At 39.5% G+C, this 23,857-nt stretch overlaps 1 pseudogene; it reads right to left on the reverse strand.

Annotated features, from left to right (window-relative positions):
- Positions 1–5,327: 5,327 nt before the first annotated feature.
- LOC103284290 (protein CDV3 homolog) lies at positions 5,328–5,746 on the reverse strand (annotated as a pseudogene).
- Positions 5,747–23,857: the final 18,111 nt, after the last annotated feature.

Below are 23,857 nucleotides of genomic sequence, written 5' to 3' on the forward strand. Positions count from 1 at the left end.
ATATTTTTCTTCCATTATTTTAGTAATTTCTTTTATGGCACCTTCTTCCAGAACTTAGACTTTACTTTCTCAATCTCAATTTGGACTTGTCCCTGAGGAAATGTCAAATTCTGCCTCCCTCAACAATTAAAAAAAAATTTATCAAACATTGTGCTTTATTAGGTTTGGGACACAGTATTTTCTTCTAAACTAAGAAAAAGGAGATATTCACTCCATATACCTTGGATCACAATATCAAATATTTGGCATCTTTCAGTTATAATAACAGCAGCAGCTAAAAAACTGGGTGAAAGAAAACACTAAAAGAAGTAAATATTTTCTCCTTTCTAAGTGCCACTTATGGTGACTCTACATTCAGGTCTCATAATAATTCTTCTGATTTGCACAGTAGTTTGGCATTTTAAAAGCACTTTCTCATACCAACTTCCATTTTTTAAAATATTCATAACAATCCCTATGAAATAAGCTATCACTTATCCTTTTCAAGATAAATAACTTGAGGCCACTGGAGGGCAAGTTTTCATCTAGGGTCACACTGTTAGTGGTTGGTTGGACAGAAACTTAAACTGACACATTCTGTCTCTAAGGCTAATGACGTCTTTCAAAATATTCCAAGCTCCCTCTAAAATACATTGAATAGCCAATAAGAATGATGGATGGATATACCTTAATTTTAAATCCACCACAAACACAGGAGTAATATGTTGTGCTAAAGGTTATGACAGCTACAACATCATTAGATAATAGGAATTTCTAAGCTCCATTATAATGTTAAGGGTTCACCTTTGTATATGCTGTTCGTCATTGGCCAAAACATCATTATGTGGTGCATGACTGTACAATCTATGAAATATTGCCTAAATATAAGGTCCTATAAATGGGATTGTTGTGTCAAGGTGTACAAGCATTTTAAGATTTTGGTATATACTAGTATATAGCTAAATTGCCTTTTAGAAAGATTATATCAGTTGAGTCCCTTTCAAGAGTATATATGAGTGTCCATTTTCCTAACTATCACTGAATAAAATACATTTTTATTGCCAATTTGATAAATAAAAATGGGTCTTTTCAATTTGCACTTTTGGTAATTAGGGACATATGCTTAATAATTTAATTCTTAATTATCTACAAAACTCATTCACTAACCATACTGATACTGTATTACTAGTATTGAGAATTACCCTTATTCTTTAATCACAGAATTTCCTATGGATCTGGTGATATAATAAGCTAGTAGCCCTGCATACGAATCTGTGTGCCAGTAGCTCACGAGTAGCTCACGAGTAGCTCGCTGCCGCCCTCCAGTAGCTCTCCACCCACTGCCCTGCCCTCCTGTAGCTCCCTCCCCCGCCTCCCCTCATAGCTTGCTGCCCTGCCCCCTCCTATAGCTCTCCACCACCCGCTGGTAGCTCACTGCCCCACCCTCCTGCTGATGTGTGATTCAGTCATTACGCAGTAGGTCATTATGCAGTCGGTCATTGTGCTTCACAGCATGTAACGGCCATTTGCATATTACATCTTTATTATAATAAATAACATACTGCCATGGTTTGGATAATTTTTATTATTATGCTTGAATACATATTATATGTAAGTGCAATTAAAAGGCCATTTATTTGGTACCATCTTATCATGTTCTCTTCCTAAGGATGTGAGTTCCACAAATACATGAAGGAAGCAGCAGAGACTGGCTATTCACAAGAAGAGCATAGAAAGAGATAACCAAAGTGACACAGAACCAAATAACATCAAATCAACAAATATTTTTTAAAGTTCTCCATCTTTTCCATTCTTAATTCTGTATTAATCTGCCTTTTAGGCAGGTTGCCAACAGGCAATCCCCTCTCAAAAATATTTCTAGGCTCTAATATGTCTGTAAGTGCTGTCTTCAGACTCTCCTATTGCTGCCTGGTATCAATCACATAAAATTATGTAAACTCCTGCTCTGTAGAGAAGCAAGAGGCAAAGTCTTCCTGCCCGGCTTTTTCAATCTAGTCAAATTCAGTGCCAGGATAGCAGCAGTTACCAATACCATTTCTGGTGTAACAGCCAATAAGGAAATCTAAGTTTCTCTCAGAACCCGGATAGCATAGTAAATTCCCCATACCTTCACACATTTTTAAGCAATATTTTTACTCTTATTCTAATTTTCAAAATACTATACATTATAACCAGAATACAGAGACTTAAATCCAAATGCTGTATTAGCATATGTCAATATCACTTCATTGCATTATAAAATTGATTCTAAGTTATTATCCTACCTAATAATAGACAAACATGTAAACTGACCGTACCTTCGTTACACCTATAGCCAATCAGAGTGACTATGCAAATTAACCCAAAAAAGATGGCGGTTGATTTGCATACATAGGCGCCCAGGGCCTGTGTCCCAGGAACATCCTGGCACCCAAGTCACTGTGAGGTAAGGCCTGGGCAGGAGGGGACCCCCTGCGATCGATCGCAGGGAGCTGGGGGTCCGCTCCGGCCCAGGCCGAAAGCCTCCGGCGGAGGCTTTTGGCCTGGTGCCGGAGCAGACCCCCTGCAATGGATCACAGGGAGCTGGGGGTCTGCTTCGGCCTGGTGCAGGAGCATACTTCCTGCGATCGATCACAGGGAGCTGGGGGTCCGCTTCAGCCTGGTGCAGGAGCAGACCCCATGCAATCGATCGCAGGGAGCTAGGGGTTGCTTCGGCCTGGTGAAGGAGTGGACCTCTTGGATCGATCGCAGGGAGCTGGGGGTCACTTCGGCCTGGTGCAGGAGCGGACACCCTATGATCGATCGCAGGGAGCTGGGGGTCACTTCGGCCCAAGTCGAAAGCCTCCGGTGGAGGCTTTTGGCCTGGTGCAGGAGCAGACCCCCTGCAATGGATCACAGGGAGCTGGGGGTCGCTTCGGCCTGGTGCAGGAGCAGACCCCCTGCGATCGATCACAGGGAGCTGGGGGTCTGCTTCGGCCTGGTGCAGGAGCAGACCCCCTGCGATCGATCGCCTGGGCAGGGAGCTGGGGGTCTGCTTTCGGTCTGGGCAGGGGCTGAGCTGGAGATCAGAGGGAGCTTGAGGGGCCTGCCCAGGTCTAAAAATTCGGCCAGAGGCTTTAGGCCTGGGCAGGGCCCAGCCCTCCATTGGTGTGAATTATAGAGGAAACACCTTTTCTGACTGCACATTGGCTAAGCTTCCTGTATGCCACTGGTAATATTCTTAGTAACTTGGGTAATAAGAATCCAAAAAGGTGATCTAGGGTTTTTCCACCACACTTCTGGAGAAAAAAATGAAACATAAGTGAGGTTGAGGTTCTGCTCACTTTGCTTTTAAGTTATAAGAACAGGTCATTGAATCCCTGGCCTGAGCAGAAACTGCAGTTAACTTTATGTTTTGGACCTGATTCGAGGAGACTTTAACAGTACTTGAAGTAGAGTGCCCTGTATCCATTGCCCTTTATATCAAAGGCTCTTTGGTTCCACTCCTAGGGATTGGCAATTTTACCAGTCATTTCACAATTCTAATGTATATTTCAAGTCATTTACTTAACCAAGCAATATGCTCTGTCAAAGGACTTCTTCCAAGTCAAAGAAAAAAAAAAAGGTGCTTAATGTGGAACATAGAAAAAGTACTGCCCAAATGACAAATTACTAAAGGAAACAAGATTATTCCTCCCACATCTCCTTCCCACTTGATGGACCCAAGTTTCATTGAATTTGTGGTTACATCAGAATACAACTCAAAAGTTTAAATTATAAATCACAGCCCTACACGGAGCATCTGAACACATCAGTTCTTTTGAGAGCGGCATGTTCTAGGGAAGTCAAATACAGCCACAGCCCACTACAGAGTATTCCTTAAGGGTGGGGCACAGGGCAAGTTAATTAGGATCACTGAAATTTTCATCTTTTACAGCAGATCAGAAACCAGATGGCTGATTTTCTGCAGAATTTCTGATAGGAATCCAGGAAAGCTGGTTTCAAGTTAGTTTCACATCTACTTAATAGCTGTAACCTTCTCATCTAGAAGTTTACATGAAGTCCACAATGAGTGCAACAAATCTGAGGTAGTTAATTTTACAAAGGCTCAGTATCTGAACATAAAAAGATTTTGAAATGACCACTGGCTGCAGTTTTTGTGGGTTTGTTTCTTTGGTGTGTTTTTGTTTTTGTTTTTGTTTGGTTTGGTTTGGTATTGCAGAGTAATTATTATGAAAGATCACTGCTGAATCTAGTGCACACATTTATAACAATGAAAAGCCCTCTAAACTCAATATACATAAAGAGCAGTTGTGGCACCTGAAACTTCCGTAGTGCAACAGGGCCGATCACTTAGATCGAAGGGTCTGCATCTGTTGTCGACCCAGCAGAAATCAGATGATGAATAGCTGTTGGTGGTGGTTACCTGACAAGTGTTAGCAAAGACCATTTCTTAATTGTGTTATGTGTGGCTGCTTTTCTGATTTTCAAGCCCAGCATAATGGTTTTCTAGCTGAAGTTTAAGGGCCTGTTTTATTTAAACACTCATCCCTACCTCTAGTATTGTGTCTTTTTACTTCAAAGCTCTTCTCTATTTCCTTATCCCTAAGGGAAAATAAATGTAATCAATAAAAACTTCCTGTGGTTGTTCTTAAAATATTCTTCCTTGAGTTGGAAAAAGAAAAAAAGCCACCCCTTAGAGGAATCTTGAGGGAGAGGGAGGAGAAAACTAGTATATAAAATCCCTATTAAAACATTTTTAAGGCTTCAATTGCACAGAAGACATAGAATACTGTAACTGAAGCTCTATGGTCCCATTTTCTGAGGTAGCAAATCTACTGTAGTGTTCAGTACTATTAACTACAAACCTATTTTGGGACCAACTTGAAGAAAACTGGAAAGTTAAAAAGCTGTCTAATAACCTGGTGATTCTTTCTACTCACTTTTACTGTTAGCAAGTAATAAACAATACATCTCTCTTTAGGCATAAATAAGGGCAATGATTTTCTCACTCAAGTAAAGTTCTATTTATTATTCAGTGACTACTCCTCACTTCTACTTCAGGGGAGTGGATCAGATAAAGAAGGATGAGTGTGATGAATCATTGCCCCTTATTTTGTAGGACAGGGCAGAGGAACAAGTCCAAGTGGAGATTTAAATTCAAGGCAGCTGTGGTCTCAAAAGCCAAAAATATGGGATTCACTTTACAAGTAACACCCACCCCCCACCCCCCCGCCCCGCCAAATAAAACACAATTATTTCAACCTGACATTATTTACATATCTTCCTATTTTACTTAATGTTAAAAATTCATGGCCATAAACAAAATGTGGATGTGCCATATGTGGTCATTTAACTCCAGGTAGCATTCATTTTAAGTGCCTCTTGTTTCGGCTTTCTACATGCCTGGCAGTGGACTTCAGGGATGGGAACTATGTATAGCTGTATATTTCTAGCAGTTCTTGTGGTGTTTTCCTTGTTGTGGTTCCCTGGCTCCAGTAGGCTTATACACACCACTAGTCATTGCTGGTTCTGGGGTTTCTGTAACAATTACAGAATCAGGACGTGCTTGTACCCAAGCTGTTTTATTCCAGAGACCTGAAGATTTTTCTATACCACCACCACACCCACCTCCATCTTCTTCCCAATTATAACATGCGTCTTCTCTTTTTTCACTATCATCTTCTTCCTTTTCACTTATTTGCACTGCCTGAACTCTGAGGCCTCTGTAATCAACCTCTTCTTGCTCAAATTCTTTCCACTCATTTTCATCCACCAGCAAGGCCATCACCTGGCTGGCCCGTGGCACTCGCTGCCAGTTGCTTTGCTGCTTCTTCTTGTCCCTCTTGGGGAAAAAGTTGTCCAGGCTCCGCTCTTCCACTCTGTCTGGGCCGTGGTCATGCCTCCTGACCCGGTTTGGGGGGCCCTCAGCGGCACAGCCCGCCGCTGGCTTGGACCTCAAGGTTGATGCTGGCTCTGCGCTCAAGCCCCCGGGCACCCGGACGCCTCAGCCACCTGAGGTCGCGGAAGCATGTGTCACAACTTGGTTTTTAATTACATGAACTTCATATAAATTCTTAGAAAAACCTCAGCCATTTAATTAAATTCTATTTTTTCCCCTTCATGTCTCTAGCCACCAAGTATTTACCAGCCTATTAGTGCTATGGATAGAGGTTGAGGCAGTAATGAATTTGAGAACCTCCTAAGCACACTCACAAGCAATCCATCATAAAAGAATGAAATAGCCCCAAAAAGCATTTGCATTTGGCGCCTCCTCCACACAATCTTGTTCTTTAACTCCTTCTCCTAAAATAACTGAAGTCCAATGAGAGGTTTACTATCTCTTACCCTTCCACTTCCTTCATTTAAGCAGACTTATTTGGCCCCAGACTCATCAATGCAGCAAAAATAATTAATTATCTAAAAGCAAGATTAGATTGTGTCCAATGATATTGTCTCCATCTGTCATAAAAGAAAATTGCAAATCCAATTTACTGACTATCATTTTCCAGTTTGTGCTGATCAAGACCAGGCTTTGAAATTCAGTAAATGTTCTTGTAAGCAGAGCTGGCTACATAACTGGTGAGGCCTAGCATAAAATGAAAGCACAAAATCCCTTGTTCAAAATGCTGGGGAAAAGTGCTACTGAAATTACTAAAACATAAAGCTTCTCCTTTCTTTCATGATGTTTTATGGTATTTATTTATTTGCTATTTAATGTCCTAAGTTAAGAAAAATTAAAATTTTTAATTATTAGCATGAGTTTACTATTCATATTTATATTGTAGTAAGTGTTTAAATACAAGGGCACTTAAGAGGTATGTAGAATCACCAAAATTATACAATTCATACTTCACAGACCATATATGTATTTCATTCTTAGCAGAAGAGTGGAAATACTGCACAAAACTAACTGAACTGTTTTTTTACTTTATTTCTTGGAACCAGCACATTTTACCAACACTGTCTACCTTTGGGTTACTAATAAGTTTGGGAGAATTAGGGAAAAAAGGAATTATCCTTCCCTTTTTATATTATCACTAGAGGCCTGGTACACAAAATTCATGCACAGGGTGAGGGGTCCCCTCAGCCTGGCCCGTACCCTCTCGCAATCCAGGACCGCTGGCTCTTAACCACTCACCTGCCCACCTGCCTGATCGCCACTAACCACTCTGCCTGCCACTCTGCCTGCCTGCCTGCCTGATCGCCCCTTACCGCTCGCCTGCCTGATTGCCCCTAACCACTCTGCCTGACTGCCTGATCACCCCTATCCGCTCGCCTGCCTGCCTGATCGCCCCTCACTGCTTGCCTGCCTGCCTGATCACCCCTAACCACTCGCCTGCCTGCCTGCCCCTAACTGCTTCTGCCTCAGCCCCCGCCACAGCGGCTTCATCTGGAAGGTCATCCGGAATGACGTCTAAAGGTTGTTCAGCTAATTAGCATATTATGCTTTTATTATTATAGATTTCTAGCATAAGTAATTGGCTAATAGAAGGCCTAGAGAGGTTTCTATAGGCGTTTGTGTTTCTTAGAATGCCTTCCTTCCACATTCAAAGCAAATTTTGACTCAGAATAAAGTGTAGCCTTTCAAGCTTTCAGCACCTGAACTTAGTCATAGACATAACACTTACCTTGTTTTTAAATCTCACCAAACTCCCATGCATTATGCATTCACCAGAATTCTGTGCTCATGGACACTGTGAGCATTTTATGTGAATGGAGTGGCAAGAAAAGATAGACACATATTAAATGTATCTCCTCTGCTCATGCACATGCTCCACTGCTGCATTTACGTAACACAAAATCAAAGATAAAATTATTAATAATTTCCAGACAGTGACAGGACATTAAACCAAGCAGCCCCTTTGAGCATAGGTCATAAAACTAGCCCTGCTTGTGAGATGGACTAGAACAGAAAAGCTTCATTCTTCTTTAATCAGAGGGAGGAACAGGAACTATGTTTACTGAACATTTACTATATGCTAAGAATCAGGTTAAATACTTCACATATACTACCTCATTTAATCCACAAATAACACTTTGGGATAAGTATTTTTATACTGATTTATAAATGGTGGAATTTTGGATTTGCCCAACATCTCTCATCTAAAAGGTGGTGGATTAGCCGAAACCGGTTTGGCTCAGTGGATAGAGCGTCGGAATGCGGACTCAAAGGTCCCGGGTTCGATTCCGGTCAGGGGCATGTACCTTGGATGCGAGCACATCCCCAGTGGGGGGTGTGCAGGAGGCAGCTGATCGATGTTTCTCTCTCATCGATGTTTGTAACTCTCTGTCCCTCTCTCTTCCTCTCTGTAAAAAATCAATAAAATATATTTAAAAAAAAAAAAAAAAAAGGTGGTGGATTAGAGATTTTAATCCAGGTTTGACTGATCCCAAAGCTCATTACATCCCACTACCTCAAGAGCATTTAGTTCATACTTTAAATTACAAAATATTTTAAAATTATTCCTTGCATATTCTATATAATAAAAGCTTAATATGCAAATTGTCCCCTCAGGCATTGGACCGGAGTTCGACTGCTCCCTATGACATGCTCTGACCACCAGGGAGCAGCGCAAAACATGGCAGGCGTCAGCGATGCAGCACTGGCAACGGGCAGCAGTGGAGGCGCTACTGGCCCTGATGGGCCCCGATGAGAGCGTGACCACAACAGGATGGTGGAGTAGGTAAGCGGGTAGCACCAGGCCAAAGCAGGTACAAGCAGGGGCCCAATCGCCCCACCCATCACTCCACAGAAAGTGATCAGGGAGAAAGGGCAAATAGCAATATTAAAATATTTCTTCTACTTATTTCCCTTTCAATGTGCATGAATCCATGCACCAGGCCACTAGTATAAATATATATGCTAATAAACCAAGTATAAATAAATAAAATAGTATGATTCACAAGCTATTAAAAATCTTATCTAGGGCTTCCAGCTTAATATGACAGATTAAGTACACACATTTACCTCCTCTACCTCCCAAGGCTTCATTAAAATGATAATAATGTATGTGTTTTTAAGATATAAACTTCCAACTACAAAGAGTAGAAAATGAAAGCTATTGGTGAATAAGCAATTCCAAAAATCAAAAGAAACAAATCACAAAGAAAAAATGCAGTATAAATCCATGTATAAAGCTAAAAAACAGGTAAAACTAATCAGTGTTTAGGAATAATATATAGATAATAAAACTATGTTTTAAGCAAAGGAATGATTAACACAACCTTCAGTATAGGAGCTACCTAGGGATTGGTAAGGAGAACACAGGGGTTTCTATGGTGCTGCTTTTTCCTTTCTTACCCAGGGTTGATAGGTACAGGGGTATTATTTTTGTTATACGTTTATATATACAATGATTAACTTCTTCAGAAGATACTGCAGTTAGACAGTATGAACAAGGCAATATCAGATAAGAAAAACTCTTAGAAATTAAAATTTGATTGCCAAATAAAAATTCAATAGAAAAATTAGAGAATAAATGTAAAGAAATCTCCCAGATTGCAACACATGGAGACTAAAACATGAGAGAAAAGATAAGATATTCAAAGGATTATTCCAAGACATTTTACATCCAAAGAATTCCAGAAAGAGAGAAAAAAAAGAAAGAAGGAAAAATTATCACAGAAGTGGTAATATATCACTCTCATAAAGATAGAATCCAGTCTTTAAACCCAAAGAACTCATTCTGTGTCCAGTACTTCAAGATGTTTTGGCAAAATGTCATATCTCTGAGGATAAAGAAATGGTCCAAAAGCTACCAAGGAGAAAGGACAGCTTATCGGCAAGGGAATGAAAATCACAGATATTAGTCTTCTCAAGAAAACACAGGATGTGGAAAGGCAATGGAGCAAAGTCTTTAAACTTGCAAGGAAAAATAATTTTTATCTCAGATTTCTATAGCCAACCTAATAATCACTCATGAGGAATAATGAAAGTATTTTCAAATATGCAAGGACCCCAAGTTTACCTTAAATGCACCCTTGCTTAGGATTCACCAGTACTTTAAGAAAATAGGGAAGCATTCTATCAAAACATAAAAGGTCACCTAGGCCCCCAAAATTAGTGATTCCCAACTCAAGACAGCAGTGAAGGGAAATTCCAGAATGGCAGCTCTATGACTGTCCCAGGCAGAGTCCTAGTAAAGATTGGAGCCAGGAGACAGAGGTTTAGGTTAGAAAGACTCAGAGAAAATATGAGAATTAATAGAATAGATAATATGGTTGCGAGTTTGAAAAAGCTTGAGGATAGAACAAAGGCATTGGTGACGTGTAAAAAGGAGAATCTATTTGAACTTGACACAGAAAACATTCTCCATTAAGTGGCACAGTGGTAATAACTTGTATCCTGCAGACAAGGAAAGTCACTGGCATGTTGCTTTGCTCTGCAGTGACCAATAGGCATGTGTGCTTATATCAGCTCTCGCCCTCTAGGAAGCTATGATCAAGGCAGAGTTAGGAGTGCAAGAGATTTATTGGGTGAGGATGCCTGTGTAAGATAAAGGGGAGAAGGAGTAGGAATAGGCCATAAAAGCTTTCAATGCTCAATGTATATATGACATCTGCAAAAGGAAAGGAAGAAGGAAGGAGGCTTGGGTAGGAAGAACCACTCTAAAATATCTCTCAGCCAGCCCAACAGGAAGCTATAAAGCCAAAAATTGCCCTTTGCATGAGTCTTATGTTGAGCAGCAATGGCTAGCACCTAGAACCCCCACCATGCTCAATCACTGGCTAGATTTGCCCAGAGAGAGTCAGAGAGAGCATGTTCTCTGCTTGAATACTTTGATGGACCTCAAAGGTGCTACAGCTGACTGCACGTCTTGCTGCGAAAGCTCTCTTAAAAAGAGACTTGATTCTATTTTGTTTGTTAGCTTATTTTGTTCATTAGATTCTACATATATGTGAAATCATACCATATTTGTCCTTCCCTTACTGGCTTATTTCACTTAGCATAATACTCTCCAGATACATCAACGCTATTGCAAAAGTAAAATTTCCTTCTTTTTCACAACCGAGTAGCATTTCATTGTACAAATACACTGAGTGGCCAGATTATTATGATCTCTGAATGCATAATAATCTGGCCACTCAGTGTATATCCTATATAATAAAAGGCTAATATGCAAATTGTCCCCTCGACCAGGAGTTCTACCAGCAGGCAGGCCTGCCAAGCGCCCATGTCCCCTCCTCCTGGCCAGGCTGGCTGGACCCGACCCATGCATGAATTCATGCACCGGGCTATATATATATATATATATATATATATACATACATATATATGCAACCTGCATGCAGTTTTTCCACAGAAAGTGTATTCCATATAACTGCAGATATTAGTTAACTGGGTAGTTTTTATTACAGTTATCTTGTACTCTTCTATACACACACACACACACACACACACACACACACACACATTGAGTGGCCAGATTATTATGCATTCAGAGATCATAATAATCTGGCCACTCAGTGTATACCACAGCTTTCTTATCCACTCATCTACTGATGGGCATTTGGGCTGCTTCCAGATCTTGGCTATGAAACCTATTTAATTTTGTTAACCAGTGTTATCCCAATAAATTAAATAAAAATTTAAGAGAGGGAAAGAGAAAGAGAGAGACCTGAGTGGCATAGCACACTTCTGCCAATATATGTAACACACTCACCCAGACCTCAAAGGACACCACCTCAAGCTTTTATCCAATTACTCTATTACATCAAAATCCATTTTTTTCAGTGATAGGCACTCCTTTAAATCAGGTCCAGATGTGATTTAGTCATTTATGCCTCCTCCACCTACCAAAAAAAGGGCAGTTGTCTTACCCAATATACCCAATGGTAGAAGAGTACAAGATAACTGCAATAAAAACTACCCAGTTAACTAATATCTGCAGTTATATGGAATACACTTTCTGTGGAAAAACTGCATGCAGGTTGCTCATATAGCTTATTTTTCCTAATTGACATCTGAATAAGATGGTCATGGTGCTGGGGGCCTTTTGGCATCATCAAGGATAACTGCCACTGGTCTCCCTTGTGTCCTTGATTTCTTGTTCCTCCCATGGGGGCAGTTATATTCTGCATCAAGCTTTAGGAGAGGAAACAAAGGCAGGTTCAGGGGCAAAAAAAGGATTCATGATAATGAATAAACTAGATTGAAAGCCTTACATATTATGGATCTTCATAATTATTTAATATAGGGCACGTTTTTATGAGATAAAACATATAATGTGTATACTTAAATTAAAAATTAATCTTAAATTTGAAAAAAACATATGGGGCCATATTGTGAAAATTCCCAGAGCTCATACGTGTACCCATTAACCAATCCAGGAGACTTCAGTCCTGCTATCCACCTGTCTATTTTCCTCACAGGCCTGTGCTTTTGCCCTCTGGGGGTTTCTTTCTTGTCCATTATCCTCCATGGACAAAACCGAAGTGAAGCTGCACAGCTTTCACAACTTACTTTCCACCGATGTAGGTTTGCAGATATGCAAGTTGCTTTTAAGGTAAAAAAAAAAAAATCATAGGCTTTTGTAGGCTTGGCATGTGGATTATTTGGCAATAATATTCCCTCAAAAACTTACTAGGCTTATAGTCTTTTAGTTTTTAAGGGAAAAGCACAAAGATTTCTTCAACAGATCATTCCAAGGCTTGAGGACAGACAGTTTAGTCACTACCTCTCTACTCTGCCTACAACACTCTCTGGCAAGCCAACTGAGTTACTGGAAGCCAACTGAGACTTGGACAGTAGGGCAACACTCTTAATTGCATCTCTGCAGCTAGACTGACAGGGGTGCTTGAAAAGATTTGGGGCCTTATTCTTATCTTTGCTAAAACTGACAGTTCTATAATTGCTTGAATTTGGATTATAAAATTAATTGACTTTTTTAGTCCTTTAAGGGCCCATATTACCAAAACCACAGTCTTCTGAGATTGCCTCAGACACTGAATCCCTCATCAGAGTTATATTTCCTTCCATTTCTGCTTGCAAACTAACTGAATCTAGCCTGAGCCTCCTCTGATGTAGGACCTTTTAAACCAGGTATGAGGCAACCAATAACATTGAATTTTCCCATCATTTCCCCTGGAGTTATTGGCTCATTTGGTCCATAATCTGCTTGTCCAGGTATATTTGCCACTGTTTTGCCACACCATAAAAAAAAAGTAACTCCCTTTACATTCTGTAATGTCTGTATACTTGAAATTATCAAACAAATGCATCTAAGTTTCTGTTATGTGCTGTACTCTACTTTCACATACCAAACTTGATATTTGTTATGATATAGGTTCAGCTGCATGAAACAGAAATCTGAGTTAACATATTTTTTAAAAGATAGAAGACAATTTCTCTCACCTATACAGCAGCAGGATAAAAGAAGGGGGAATAAGCAGCCTAGCCCCTTCGTTTAAGGACAAGTCTTTGAAAGTATCTATCATATATCATTTTCCCTCACAACCCCAGGCTAGAACATACTACATGACCAGAGTTTAGTGAAAGGAAAGCTAGGGAATAAATGGCCATGTACGCCACTAAGAAATCCCAGGGTTCTCCTATTGTAGAGAGAGAGAGAGAAGAGAACTCAAAGACAACCAGTCTCCTCTGCCACTCTTCCCCAAGTCTTGCCCCTCCCTACTCAATGGCTAATGTCCAGACTAATTCTCCTAAAACAGAATTTACTTCACAAGACTGATGATAAATCCTTACTGACCGTGCTGTAATCCATGCTCTGATTTTCAAGGCTCCTTAATTATACTTCTTTCAAAGCCAAGCTCAAATCAAAACAAAACAAAACAAAAACCTCAGGCTGTTCCAGATGATCTCTCCACTCTTTGCACTCTCAGCAATGCAGTTTAGCATTTGGCTATTCTCTAATTTTTAGTGTGTATATGTTTTGTCTATAAAAAATGATGCTATGCTCATTACAAGAAAGCTCCATGATTTAACATTCCCTATTTTTGCCCCACAACATATATTAAACTGTTAATAACATAGAGAGCACCAAACAAATCATGACTGATGGATCAAAATCCTGTCATTAAACACACAAGAATTATAAGAAAAATAACTTAAAAGCACAACAAATAATCTTTATTTTCTCTGATGCCATGGTCTGGTAAATGAATTGTTTGGATTCCTCTTATGAGTAATTTTCTGAGAGTTAAAAAAACATTTTTTCTCTTTAAAACATGTTTCTTCTTATTAGAGTACCGTATTTTCTGGCATATAAGACGACTTTTTAAGCCAGGAAAATCTTCTATATGCCCAGTCGTCTTATATGCTGGAAAATACAGTATTATAAAATATTAAAGTATTATAAAAAATAGCAACATACTACAAACTATAAATAGGGAAATAAAATTATCTATAATCTCTACAAGAATAGATTACATCTATTAATATTTTAGTATATAATCTTCAATGAAATATATGATTTCAAACACATTTCAATGAGAATTACATGCACAGCGTTTGAATTGTCAGAAAACTATTATCTTAAATAGACTTAGTGATCTTCCTTATTTGTATCTAACAGGACTCCATCAAGTCTGCTGACATTCTTCTCTTTGTACTACTTTCACCATGGCATGTATTTACATTTATTTTATGCTTTAAGGGCTTACTATAGACATACGCTTGGCTTTCAGAGGTATGGTGACATATCACACCATCTACAGTCATAAAACAAAGCATATGGTATTTTTATGTGTTTCATTTTTTTATCCTATGTGTTATAAACATTGTTTTTAAGAAAAAAGGGATACATACACTATAAACTTATATTTATACTAATGGCCCAGTGCACGAAATTCGTGCATGGGGGGTCCCTCAGCCCAGCTTGCACCCTCTCCAATCAGGGACCCTTTGGTTCACCCAGATTTGGTTCTGATTGGTCAGTTTCTATGCCAGTCAGCATCAAAAGCTCTGCCTCCTAGGCAGCCATTGGCTTCTCACACTTCACCCAGAGTTGGTTCTGATTGGTCAGTTTCTATGCCAGTCAGTGTCTCCAGGCCTGATCAGAGAGGCGGGGCTGATCAGCAGCCCCTGTGGAGGCCCAGAGAGAAACAGGCGCGGCTACTGGCAAAGCCCGGAGAGAAAGAGAGAGACAATGGCTGATCAATAGCTGCCACGGAGGCTGTGGATCAGACCCTGACTTTCTCTTCGGGCCTCTCTCCGGGCCTGATCCGCAGCCCCCTTGGCAGTCAGTGCTGGGTCGCTGTGCCTTCACTGGCAGCAGTCAGTGCTGGGTCACCATGGCAACCCAGCACTGACTGCAGGACTGACTTCTGGTGTTTGGTCAAGCCTTTGGTCGGTTGTTACGGACCCTGGGTTTTTATATATTTGAATATGCTTCAATATATTTTATGGTCTTCACAATTCTTGGCAAGAGACAAAAAGATATATTCTCTCAAATTTCAAATAAAATTTCCCAAAGATACATTCTCCCTTTAGAATGTTAATCATTAAATTATATTGACCTCTTCTTATCTATCTATATCACAGAGTGATGATAAAAATAAATGACAAAATAAATTGGGGGAAAATTCAAATTCTTGGAAAGAATAGCATTATATCAAGGTAAAGTACTATTTTATTTACAAATTCAACATTTATTTTGAAATAGAAATCACCCTACCATCATATTGTATATATACATATATTTCTCAAATCATTATTTTCCATATCAATAAAAATCAAGTCATTGATTGATTTTCTTTTCTCTGTATGGGGCTCCAAACCAAAATCCAAAGTATTTCATTACAATGATCTCTATATTGAAAAATAATGCATCCCAGTGAGAATGAATGGCCACCTTCTTGTTTAAAGGAGGGGAAATTACAGACATGAAGATTATTCATTAAAAATGTAGAAAGAAATCCACTTTTGATAGGCAACAGAATTGTAAAAATAAACATTAGATATGACATAAAATCAGGAGGAGGTACTATCCTAATAAAGCTCCATTCCTTTATTTTTGACTTATCAAACTGTTATTGCTAACTTAGTATTTTTCATATTGGCATTTGGCAGTTTTAGAAAACCAGAGAAAGAACTGACTCCTAAACAAAAGTGAATAATTAATAAATTCAGATAATATGCACATAGATGGTTATTTTATTACTCACTAATTATCAAGTTCTTTAAATTGTCATAATAAAAAGCTGCTTTATCCCAAGGTTTCAATCACTTCCATTTCACCAGCTAGTGGCCCTTTGTTAGCCAGAATTAGGACCAGCAAAGCAATTCTATCACTCATATCTTTTAAAAATGACTTGTCAGAATAGTGTCTGATTTTAACTGCATAAGCCAACTAATAGATGTCCAGATAAGAAAAAGCCCTGCCTTCATTATCTCTTAGCTCAGTGCAATTTCTGTGATCTATTTCAAGAATACATCACATACATTCATTTGCCCAAGAGGTCTTTAATACTCTCCAACAATATCATTAATGTCCATTCCCCAAAAGGATTTTCTGGGTACATATGCTTGCAGGTTCTTAGATTTCTATAGAAAATATATCATTTTCATGGATATTATATATCTTCTTACCTAATTATATGGCATTTTTGATAGTCATATTGATGAAAAAGAAGGACAAATAGAGATTTTATCAATTGAGTTAAATTGGCCACTCAAGCCATGGCTGTTGTTGCTCAGTGGTTAGATTGTTGGCCTATGCATTGAAGAGTTATGGGTTCGATTCCCAGTCAAGGGCATATACCTGAGTTGCAGGTTCCATCCCTAGCCTGGCCTGGACATGTGCAAGAGGCAACCAACTGATATGTCTCTCTCACATCAATGTCTCTCTCTCTCTCTCTCTCTCTTTTTCTCTCTCCCCCCTTCCTCCTCCTCCACCTCCCCCTCCTCCCTCCCTCACTTCCAGTCTCTATAAAAAAAAGAAATTCAATGGCAAAAATATCTTTAGGTGAGGATTAACAAATAATTTATAATAATAAAAGCATAATATGCTAATTAGACCAGATGACCTTCAGGACAGAGCCGGGGCTGTGAAGGAAGCCTGGGTCCTGGGTGCCAGAGAGAAGCCGGTGCCGGCAGCCAGGGAAAGGAAGGCCTACTCTTGCACGAATTTCATGCATAGGGCCTATAGTAATAATAATAATAAATAAATTGGCCACTCAAAGAGTACCCTACACCTCAGATTAATCTTGAAACTAATTTTAAATGATAGCTAATATTTACAGAGCACTAGTACTATGTCTGTAGAGAAAATCTACCTGTTTTTCAAAGAATGGATGCCATGCAATGCAAAGAATATCACCTACAAGACTGTTAATAAGGCACACACAGCACAGTCAGTCAGTCTCTCCATATGACCTTCCCTTGACCAGAATGCAATTGAAAACAATATAAAGAAGAAGAAATTTGAAGTCACCTTTCTACTCTGCCTATCTCAGGCTGCTAGAAACACGTCAATGCTCTGAGCCACTCATGAAACTTAGCTGTAGTTTTAAGGCTGACCTGTAGACTTTTACAAAATAAACATCTCATAATTTTTCTAGGCCTTAACATCAAAAAGTCCTATATGTTCAAAAAGAAAAGACCCTCTTCTCGTTTGCATCAGCTATGCCTACTTCCTAAGCCTCTGGGCCCTGCTGTCATCTTCTGAGGCCCCAGTTGGCCCAAAACACTGCTAAAGCCACAGACTGTATCGATCAAGATTAAGCTACAACGGCTGTACACTCTGAGGATGAGATTCTATTACTGTTGCTGTGGTCAGAGTTGAATGCGACACCCCCCAACCCCTTTCACCTGCTGCCATTACCGTGCTATGGTCTGCATTATAGGACCCTATACTTGCTGAATCCTTTATATTCACCAAAGATGAAACTCCTTGCTTTTGATTTAGATAAGGACTGAGAAGTGTTTACTTAAGGCAAGGTTGGCCCATATTAAAATGACCATATATATATATATATATATATATGTTGTTTTTTAAAGCCACTCACCAATGGACAAAAGCTTCCATAAGCTGCACTGCATCAGGATGTTAGCTGCACCTATCAGGAATGAAAGACGAGACTTCACAATTGAAGTTATAGACATTAAAACAGTGGTTCTCAAACCTTTCTAATGCCGCGACCCTTTAATATAGTTCCTCATGTTGTGGTGACCCCCAAACATAAAATTATTTTCGTTGCTACTTCATAACTGTAATTTTGCTACTGTTAATGAATTGTAATGTAAATATCTGTGTTTTCCGATGGTCTTAGGCGACCCACAGGTTGAGAACCGCTAGCAGGGTCGCCTAAGACCATCGGAAAACACAGATATTTACATTACAATTCATTAACAGTAGCAAAATTACAGTTATGAAGTAGCAAGGAAAATAATTTTATGGTTGGGGGTCACCACAACATGAGGAACTGTATCAAAGGGTCGCGGCAATAGAAAGGTTGAGAACCACTGCATTAAAAGGATCACAAATAAATATTATGAGCAAGTTCATGTCAATAGGTAAGAAGAGTGAGATTAAACTTGATGAAAATCCTTTAAAAAAACAACAGCATACCAAAATTGTCACAAGAAGAACAGAATCCAAATAATCCCCCAAAATAATTGAATTTGTAATTAATTCTCACAAAGAAAACTTTAGTCCAGAACTGCTTCACTGTTTAACTATATCAAACATTTAAGGAAGAAGTAATACCAGTATTATACAATCTCTTTCAGATAGCCTAGCAGTGATGGGCAACCTTTTGAGCTTGGTGTGTCAAACTTCGCCAAAAAACTGAGCATAACTCGGGTAGTGTGTCACTTTGAGGAAAAAACATTATTTTGCAAATGATTCATCCTCAGGAGCAGCAAACGTTTCATCCTCGGCATGCGGCCACCTCAGCGGCCACGTGTCATCAGAAATGGCTACGCGTGTCAGTGCTGACATGCGTGTCATAGGTTCTCCATCACTGGGCCCTAGAGACATAACACTTCCCAACTCATTTTATAAGGTTGGCATAATCCTAAGTCCAAAACTGGACAAGAACAATATATGGGGAAAAATACAGATCAAAACCCTTAAAAACATAAACATAAAAATCCTTAACATGCCCAGGCCAGTGTGGCTCAGTTGGCTGGGTGTCATTCTATGCACCAAAAGGTTGCTGGTTCGATTCCCAGTCAGGACACATGCCCTTTGTGGAGGGGTGCAGGAGGTACCAGGAGGGTCACTGGATCTTATGGTAAGCTTATATTTAGCTTTGTAAAGAATTGCCAAATAGTCTTCCATAGAGGCTGTCACTTTACCTTTCCACTAGCAATGAATGAGATTTTCTATTACTTCACATCCTCACCAGTTTTTGGTATTGTCAGTATTTTAGAGGAATTTTTTTTTTTTTAATTACAACTAACAAGTGAATTTAGCAAGATTGTTGGATTCAAGGTCAGCATACAAAAACAAATTGTATTTATATATACTAGCAACAAACATTTAGAAAATGTTTTAAAATTCTGTTGACAATAGCTGAAAAATAGTTAAGAATAAATCCAATGAAAGATGTGTAATACCTCTATATTAAAAACTAAAAAACATTTCCTGAGAGAATTTAGGGAAAACCTAAGTAAACAGAGATATATGCCATATTCTTAGATCAGAAAACTCAACATTAGTAAAATATCAATACTTTCCTAACTTGATCTATATACCCAATTCAATCAAAATCAAAATCCCAGGAGAACTTTTTAAAGAAATTAATAAAATCATTCTAAAATCTATATGTAAATTCAAAAAATCTAGAATAGCAAAAACAGTTCTTTATTATTTTTTATCTATTGATTTTAGAGAGAGGAAGGGAAAGAGAGAGAGGGAGAGAGAAACATTGATTTGTTGTTCCACTTACTTATTCATTCAATGGTTGATTCTTGTGTGTACCCTGACCAGGGATTGAACCTGCAACCTTGGGATATTGGGAGGACACTCTAACCAACTGAGCTACCTGGCCAGGGCCAAAACAATTTTGAAAAACACAAAGTTGGGAGATTTTAAACTTTGATTTCAAGGTTTACTATTTTTCCTGTTATGTATATTTTCATTCCATTTCTCTTGTGTTCTATGCAACCTTGTTTCCTGTATTAGTCATTAAAATGTAATTAAAATGTAATCTTGATCTAAGGATAGACACATAAGTCAATAGAACTGATCAACCAAAAACCCAACTTTATCTTATGGAATCACTGTTGATATGTGGTTGGTCATTGACCAAAACGGCATTATGTAGGGCATGACTGTATTGGCTTTAGCTAATAATGTCAATATTGGTTCATTAACTGTGACAAATGTACCATAGTAATGTAAGATGTTAATAATGAGGAACACTTGGTGTAGGTTATATGGAAACTACATGGTATCCTCTCGATTTTTCTGTAAAACTTAAACTACTCCTTTAAAAAGACAATTGTTATACTGCTGTACTTATTTTACTTGGTGGTGAAAGAAATCACAAAAGAAAATATTAAGAGATTTGACTAATACAGGAAACAAGGTTGCACAGAACACAAGAGAAATGGAATGAAAATATACATAACAGGAAAAATACATTGACAAAAAATGATATCATTTTGTTTTAAAATTATCAGTTGTTTTAAAATTATTATGAAATTAGAGGTCCAGTACATGAAATTCTTGTCTGGGGAGGGGAGGGGGTGTCCCTTAGCCAGGCGTGCGCACTCTGGCAATCTGGGACCCTAGGGGGATGTCCAACTGCCTGTTTAGGCCTAATCCCTGGGACCGCTGGCTCCTAACCACTCGCCTGCCTGATTGCCCCTAACCACTCTGCATGCCTGACTGCCTGATCGCCCCTAACCGCTCAACTACCTGAGTGCTCAGTGCACGTCACAGCGACCAGTCATTCCGCCATTTGGTCGATTTGCATAATACCCTTTTATTATATAGGATTATAGAGATATCTATATACATTGAGACAAAGTTTCTGAAAATAAATGTGAAAATGTAAATTAAAAGTTTTAATCATATGTGTACATTTACCTAAGTAATTCTACTTTGAAATGTGTGATGAAAAAAATTTCTGACATGATGTAATTTTTTCATGTTGAAATTTCTTCATTAAAGCATTATTTATAATGATCAAATCTCAGAAGGCCATCTAAAAATAAGAAAATTTTTAGAAAATTCTACTAACTCTATATGGTATCTATAATAATAAAAGTGTAATATGCTAATTAGATTGGACAACCTACCAGACAAAGCTGGGGCTGTGAGGGAAGCCTAGGTCCCAGGTGCCTACTGGCAGCTGGAGGGAAGCCCAGGTCCCGGGTGCCAAAGGGAAGCCGGTGCCAGCAGCTGGGGGAAGGCCTACTCTTGCATGAATTTTGTGCATTGGGTCTCTAGTAGTATTATATTTATTAAATAGCCTAAAATAATTTCTTTATGATGAAGGAGAATGCTTATGATCCAAATGGGTTATGACTTAAGTTGTATATACCAAATGATCTCAAATACGAAAAAACAAAAACAATGAAATATTATTTTAGTAAAGGTTCTCTTGGGATGTTTGGATTATGAGTAATGGCTGTTTTCTTATTCATAATATATTTATTTGCCACTAATTATTATGAACTATATTGTAATGAGAAAAAAATGTAATGAATATAAATATTCTGCTTTTACTGAGTTAAAAAATATCCACAGGCCACCCTTTATTTTATATATATACTAGAGGCCCGAGGCACAAAATTTGTGGATGGGGCGTGGCGGGGGGGTGTGTCCCTCAGCCTAGCCTGCACCCTCTCCAATCTGGGACCCCTTGAGAGATGTCCAACTGCCCATTTAGGCCCGATTCCACCGGGATTGGGCCTAACCGGGCAGTCGGACATCCCTCTCACAATCCAGGACTGCTGGCTCCCAACTGCTCACCTGCCTGCCTGCCTGATTACCCCTAACCACTTCTGTCTGCCAGCCTGATCCCCCCTAACCACTCCCCTGCCAGCCTGATCGATGTCTAACTGCTTCCCTGCCAGCCTGGTCACCCCCAACTGCCCTCCCCTGCCAGCCTGGTCACCATTAACTGCCCTCCCCTGCAGGCCCGGTCACCCCTAACTGCCCTCCCCTGACAACCTGGTCACCCCTAACTGCCCTCCCCTGCCGACCTGATCACCCCTAACTGCCCTCCCCTGCCAGCCTGATCGCCCCCAACTGCCCTCCCCTGCCGGCCTGGTTGCCCCTAACTGCAGGCCTGGTCACTCCCAATTGCCCTCCCCTGCTGGCCCAATTGCCCCAAATTGCCCTCCCCTGCAGGCCTGGGTCCCCCCCAACTGTCCTCCCATCCAGGCCTGGTTGCCCCCAACTGCCCTCCCTTGCAGGCCTGGTTCCTCCCAACTGCCCTCCCCTGCTGGCCTGATTGCCCACAACTGCCCTCCCCTGCCGGCCACCTTGTGGCAGTCATCTAGTGTCCACATGGGGATGGCCATCTTTGACCACATGGGGGCAGCCATCTTGTGTGTTGGAGTGATGGTCAATTTACATATTACCTCTTTATTATATAGTATTAAAATCTATTATATCTATTCTAAAATCTATTATAATACCTATCTTTAATACAGCTATGAAATCAATTATAATAGCTATTATCAATAAATTTTTCAGCAGAAACTAAAGAATTGTATATTGCCCAACCAACATGGCTCAGTCATGGTTTAATTCCTGGTCAGGGCCCATGCCCAGGTTTCAGCTGGGTCCCCAGTGTGGGGTGTGCAGGAGGCAGCCAATCAATGGGTCTGTCACCATTGATGTTTCTATCTCTCCTTTATTCTCTGAAATCAATAAAAATGTATTTTTAAAAAATTCTGTATCAATCAGGACTTGATCAAAGGAACAGAACCAATTGGATGTGTGTGTGTACATATGTATGTGTGTACGCGCATGTGTAGAGAAAGGTTTTATTACATGACTTCCACATCAGTAATAGCCAACTATCTCTGTGAGGCTGTTGCCTCTGCACCCAATACTAGACCCTGGTGTCAGCAGTTAAGCAGTTGGGGAGGAAAGTCAGATGTGAAAAGAAAGAAGCAAGGATAAACCTGCAAGGTTAGGTTAGAACCCTCAAGGACAGACAGGAATCTTTGTGAATATTTCACTACTTTGAAGCTTCCAACTTCAGTGATTGGAGAGATGTATCACTTTGCTAGAGCTGTCATAACAAAGGACTAAAGCTGGGTTGCTTATAAAAGAATATATTTAGTTCTAGAGGCTATTAGTCAGAGATCAAGGTGCCAACAGGGTTGGCTCCTTCCGAGGGCAGAGAGAAAACTATTCCATGCCTCCTATTTCTTAGCTTATGGTGGTTTGCTAACAATCTCTGATGTCCCTTGGCTTATGCTGAATCACTCCGATTTCTTTCTTCATTTTTACATGGCGTTCTCTCTGTATGCATGTCTGTCTTTGTATCTAAATTCTCCTATTTTATAAGGACATCAGTTGTGTTAGATTAGAACCCCACTCGAATGGCCTTATTTTAGCTTCATGACCTCTTTAAAAACCATTTCTCTTTTTTTTTTTTTATGGTCTAGTAATATTATATTGTGTAAACTGTAAAACAGCTTTCTTATCCACTCATCTACTAATGGGCACTTGGGTTGTTTCCAGATCTTGGCTATTAGAAATAACACTATGAACATAGAGATGCATATATTCTTTCAAATTAGTGTTTCAGGTTTCTTATGACATATTCCCAGAAGTGGGATTGCTGAGTCAAAAGGGAGTTCCATTTTAAAAAAATTTTTTTGTGACAGCATGAATGGACCTAGAGAGTATTATTTTAAGTGAAATAAGCCAGTTAGAAAAGACAAATACCATATGATCTTCACTTACATGTGGAATCTAATGAACAAAATAAACTGATGAACAAAACAGAAGTAAAGGCATGA

This window comes from Eptesicus fuscus, chromosome 10 (genome assembly GCF_027574615.1).
Source record: "Eptesicus fuscus isolate TK198812 chromosome 10, DD_ASM_mEF_20220401, whole genome shotgun sequence".
NCBI lineage: Eukaryota > Metazoa > Chordata > Mammalia > Chiroptera > Vespertilionidae > Eptesicus > Eptesicus fuscus.